The 6,000-nt window shown below is 45.5% G+C and overlaps 1 long non-coding RNA gene across 1 annotated transcript; it reads left to right on the top strand.

The window, feature by feature from the left end:
* The first annotated feature begins 3,089 nt into the window (after positions 1 to 3,089).
* Positions 3,090 to 4,840, top strand: LOC147977300 (uncharacterized). The gene is made up of 2 exons (XR_015602208.1): positions 3,090 to 3,532; positions 4,205 to 4,840. It is a non-coding gene; the product is annotated as an uncharacterized LOC147977300 (long non-coding RNA).
* Positions 4,841 to 6,000: the final 1,160 nt, after the last annotated feature.

Genomic DNA, 6,000 nt, shown 5'->3' with positions numbered 1-6,000 from the left:
TGATGTGTCATCTCTTATAGTCTGCCTACGTTATTTTATTGTAGTTAATCTTATGTCAATTTCTTCATCGGTAATGTGACGTCCTACTCCCAGTGAAACACAAAGAAGTAGAAAATTTAGCATTCGCCGCAACTAGACTAGAGCATCTACATTGTCTCAAAAGATACGAGCGAGTGCAAAGCTCGAGGCACATTGGTAACATAAATTCATAATACATGTACTACGGTATATGTGTGTACTTGTATCTCCAAGTCAACTTTCTCCCGAGTGCAACTTGGAATTGCTAACGTGCATGGCACAGACCTCTGACTTGTTGCTTGTTGCTTGTGCATAATTTACCAACGAGTGGAACTATCTCTAAATGTTCACCTTACTATGGGGCAAAATGGTAACAATAACTATGATCAAGTAGACATGGATGTATCTCACCGACCAGAAAAGGTACGAGAAACAACAACACATATGCATGTGTACCACTAGTGCCTCCAAGTCAGCTTTCTCTCCATTGCAGCTTGGAGTTACTAACAATAATATGCGTCGGTCAGACCTCTGACCTTTTACCACGTCGTTTGTTAAGTTATACCTAGAAATTGGTATGCCTACAAATTCAATAAATAGAATTAATTGTCTCACTTCTGCATATTTTGTGAGATTTCATCTAAATAGGGTGAGCTCCACGTATATCATTATCTACTTCATCTAGTTTATGTCAATTGCACCATCGGTGTAACATGACATCCAGCTCCTAGTGAAACACAAAGCAGTGGAATGTTTAACAGTCACCGCAACTAGACTAGAGCATCTGCGTTATCTCCAAAATTACGAGCGAGTGAAAGCTCGGGGCACATTGATAACATCATTAAATAATACACATACTACAATATATGTGTGTACTTGTATGTCCAAGTCAACTTTCTCCCGCTCCAATGCAACTTAGAATTGATAACGTGCATGGCACCAACCTCTGACTTGTTGCTTGTGCATTTAATTCGATCGAAGATCCATCCATATACTAAACTAAGTGAGGTGTAGCTATTAGAAGTATAATAGTGTTTGAGATAGAGATAAGAGTTAGAGATAGGATTGGTTTAAACCATGTACGACTTGTCCCCTACTTCAAGTCTCTCTCATATTGTACTCTATATATACTTCATACATGGGTCACAACATACAACAATATAAATATTTAGCCATCTACAATCTCCACATGATATCAGAGCGGTTAGTCTCACGACGCCGATTCTAGATTTTCTCCACCACTTCCGCAGTGCCCCGCCCGCGGGGAGATTAATCTCCTCTCCCCGGGGGCACAGCACCTGATCTGGTCAAGGATTAGATCAGTTCCATAGACTAGATCGGTTCTATACATTACTTTGAATTTTTCAGCTTTATAGATTAGATCCAATTTAGCCATAAATAAATCCCATAATTAGATCAAATTCCGGTGAAAAGTTGTGCAGAATCGGCATCAGAGTAATGTCCACGGTTGTGCATGCCTGCGGCAACGCATGGGGCACGAGGTGGACATCCGCATCGCAAATGTCAGTTCATCTGCACCGACCAGGGACAACGACGTGCTTCTGCTCGCAACGACGACCAGCTCCATGTACGCATGGGCTCTACATCGACAATTCGCCCAGCCGTGCGCTGCACGGCTGCAGTCCATCGGCAAGAGCCTGCAGCCTCATCGACTCCATGGCCCATGCACGCATCGACCAGCAAGAACACGGCCGTGTGCACATGCATACGTGCGTGGCAACACTGGCCACAGGCCTGACTCGCCATGATGCACATGCCTACATGCATGGCATGAGCCGTGGACTCCAACCACGGCCCTTCTGCAGGGTCGACCGGCAACTCGCGGGCGCCTCGCCACTATGCCGACAGGCACGTCCGATCACGAGAGGGTGCCGCTCTCACGCAGAGAATTCGATCCGATCTACAATGATCCTCAAGGCTTATGCGCCAGAGTCCGCTCCATAAGATCTGCAGCTACCCCGATACGTACATGGTGGGCTGGTGGCTACACGTCCGGCTACACCGAGCCGAGCATCGCACGACCGAGACCAACAACAATTCTTCACCGACCGATCTGCACTGCATCAAGCCGATCTACACTGACCCCGCGCCGCATCATCAAGCTGTAAGACTACGTTAGGCCCCATGGCCAACACTTCATCGCCAAGGTTTTTATCATCCTCATCGTCAACACACCGCCGCCACCTCGTCCACAAGATGGACACCTAGCGTCCTATGACAGACTGCAAGACACGACCTCGACAACGGCATCGACCGCGTCACGACAACGGCATCGACCGCGTCATTCACGACGGCACGACTGCATCGACACAGCGTCACTACAGTGACGACCCTACACGGCCACACGGTCTTGGCAAAACCGATGTGTGCTCGATGGGCTTCCTCCAGTATTGGCAAAACCTGTTGACTCATCGCCGACGACACCCTCTGACATCCGCAAGGTGCATCATCCACGTCTGCAGCTCCGTCATAGCGCAATTTTTTGCGTCTCCGGCTTTGTGCGGCTTCATCATCCACGACGACTACTACATCGACCACAGCTACATCACGATCGGTAACCTCGACATCGACCACATGACTACGTCTATAGCAACACATTGGCAACAACTCCAGTCAACAACGTCCGCCTCGTCACCAGCGTCCATGCCACTCCCGCTGTGACTGCGGGAGGAAATAGAGGAGAGTCAAGGAAGGCACCAGAAGGGGACGCAGTCACCGCCCTAGGTGCCAACCCATCATAGACGCCGTTGATGATGGCGCAGCGGAGAAGACGGCAGAAGCGCAAGACTTCAAATTCAGTCGTCATCGTTCACTTCACTCCCGCTATGACCGAGGGGGAATATTAGAAGTATAATAGTGTTTGAGTTAGATATAAGAGTTAGAGATAGAATTGGTTTAAACCATGTATGACTTGTCCCCTACTTCAAGTCTCTCTCCCTTATATTATACCCCAAACATGGGTCACAACATACAACAACACAAATATTTAGCCAACCCTAGAGCTCTTTCTTGAATGCCTATAAATAACAACATCTCTGGCTCCTACGTATATTGTGCTTCCTAGTTGTGTCTTCCTCTCTAAAGTCTCTAGCTACTTCTTGCCGCGTAGAACAAGCAAATGGCTTCTGCAGGTTCATCCACTACTCCCGCTCTCAAGGCAGCCTTCATCGCCGCCATTCTCGCCGTCCTGGTTCTGCCATCCATGGGCCGCTGCCCGTCGCTCGGGCCGCAGGCAGCGCCCACGCCTGCGCCGACACCGGCGATACGGTGCAGCGATTGTGACCAACGCTGCAGCACGACGTGTTTAGCCAACGGCGTCCTTGTATGCAAGAACGACTGCGAGCTCTCGGGCTTCCAATGTCGCGACTGCTGGGACATGCAATTGGTCGTGTGCCTCAGACCCTGCAAGAGTGACTGTCGCACCGCCGCCTGCATCAACGACTAATTTCTGGGATACCATTGGAGTAAGAGAAGCGTTGCTTGGAAACAACAGGTAAACACTATAGCAAACATTGTCTAAGTGGGGCAAATGGCACGACGCATCAGAAGGCTAAATTTTGTTTCACTTTTAACAATTTTTGTAATTAGGTCTGTGAACCCCTTAGTTTTTCTTAAAGGATCTTGTGGACGATGTGTCTATTTATTTGCAAATAATAAAGCTAACCATGAGACTAGTCATAGTGGGGAGTAACTTAGACTAGTGTTATGCATATGACACTGGTCTATGTTACTATCTTCATATTGTAAAGTAATGTAAAAGTAGTATCATACTACCTCCATCCTGATTTATTAATTTTCATTATAATCTGTGTTAAATTTTAACCATAAATTTAACTAACAAAATGTTCATGCATGTCACCAAAAATTATATCATTGAAAACTATGTTCAAATACGAATCCAATGATATAATTTCTTTTACATGCACTAACATTTTGTCAGTTGAATCTTTGGTCAAAATTTAACACAAATTACATAGAGAACTAATAAACCGGGACGGGCGTAGTAGATGATTGCATTTATTAGATTGTACTCCTTTTGCTTTGGTTGCGTTATGTTACAGTATGTTACTCCAAACACCTCTCTTCTCATTAAATACATGCCACATAAGAAAATTTGTCTTGAAATATGCTATGTTAATAGCTAAGTTACTTCCACTATGACCAGAACCTGTCCAGCGATGGCCACTTGGCAAGAACCCCTCAAGCGCAGGCAAGTCAATTAATTAGCCTAAAAAAGCAAGTCAATTAATTCTCTAAATCCAGTAACAACTAGCTATTCCCGTTCCTTCCATCTATCACGTGATTCCAGCCCCATGTGCCAAGATGCAGCGCTGCAGAGGAGCTTGATGGTGGATGTGGACGGCGGGGGAGCTGCACGATGGTCGTGGACAGAGCTCCGGTGGGTAGCGACGTAACGAACAGACGAGCTGCCGGAGCGCCAAGGAACGCGGCCTTGGAAGACGGGGTAGAGCAGCGGGGACGGCGGCCATGGCCACGTCCGCGGCGAGCGAGCCGGATAGGTCGAGTTTCTGGGAGCCGAGGAACGCGGCGAGAGCATCCGAGGCGGCCAAGACGGCGGCTGCCATGGCGAGCGAGAGGAATATGGAAAAGGGAATTGGGATTTCGCTGCGGAATTTAGTGGAAACAGAGGATTAATGGCCTATGATTCGGTTTTGCCAAGTGCCGTCCGCTGAATAGGGTCTCACGATCAACGCGTGCGACCCAGGTTGCATAGGATTTTTTTTCTCTATGTGAGGTGTAGCTACCCCTAGAGTTCTTCAATTTCTTGAATACCTATAAATGGCATCGTCTCCGGCTCCAACATATATTGTGCTGCCTAGTTGTGTCTTCCTCTGTAACGTCTCTAGCCACTTGTTTGCTGCATCCAGAAGAAACAATAGCTTTTGCAGGTTCATCCACTACCCTCGCTCTCAAGGCAGCCTTCATCGCCGCCATGCTCGCTGTTACCCTACGCCCAAGTGTGTTAAACCCTGCCAAAGTGACCGCAGCGCTGCCGCCTGCGTCAGCGACTAACTTTGGTGATTTTGTTGGAATGAGAGACATTGCTTGTGGAGAAGCGGTAAAGACTATACTCCCTTCCTTTTTACTCCGCGTACTACATTTGTGCCAAGTCAAACTTTGCAAAGTTTGACCAAATGTATACTTAAAACTATCAACATCACAATATCAAATATATATATACACTATCAAACTACATTTTATAATGAATCTAACAATATTAATTTGGCATTGTGAATGTTGATACTTTTTATTTAAGTCTGGTCAAAGTAGAGATACTTTGACTTCGGACAAAACTTATATACAGACTAAAAATGACAGGAGGGAGTATATAGCAAGCACTGTCTAAGTGAGGGGGATGGCACCACACGTCTGATAGCTAAATTTTGTTTTATACTTTTAATAATTTGTGTAATTGGGTTTGTGAACCCCATAGTTTTTGCTAAAGGATCTTGTAGAAAATGCAACTATTGCTTGCAATTAATAAAGCTAGCCATGATGCCATCTTCTATATCTATTTAAATAGCTGGGGGGGGGGGGGGGGGGGGGGACAATAGTTTTCTATTTGTAAATAGCTACAACCGACTACTATTTGACATGTAAGCAAGTCATGCATGTAAGAGTTTTCTATTTGTAAATAGCTACAACCGACTACTATTTGACATGTAACCATGCCATGTAAGCAAGTCATGCATGTAAGAGTTTTCTATTTGTAAATAGCTACAACCGACTACTATTTGACATGTAAGCAAGTCATGCATGTAAGAGTTTTCTATTTGTAAATAGCTACAACCGACTACTATTTGACATGTAACCATGCCATGTAAGCAAGTCGTGCATGTAAGAGTTTTCTATTTGTAAATAGCTACAACCGACTACTATTTGACATGTAACCATGCCATGTAAGCAAGTCATGCATGTAAGAGTTTTCTATTTGTAAAT

This window comes from Triticum urartu, chromosome 4A (assembly GCF_056163025.1).
Source record: "Triticum urartu cultivar PI428250 chromosome 4A, HENAU_Tu73, whole genome shotgun sequence".
Taxonomy (NCBI): Eukaryota; Viridiplantae; Streptophyta; class Magnoliopsida; order Poales; family Poaceae; genus Triticum; species Triticum urartu.
The sequence above is the reverse complement of the archived record's forward strand: the minus strand, read 5'-3'. Positions and strand labels throughout refer to the sequence as shown.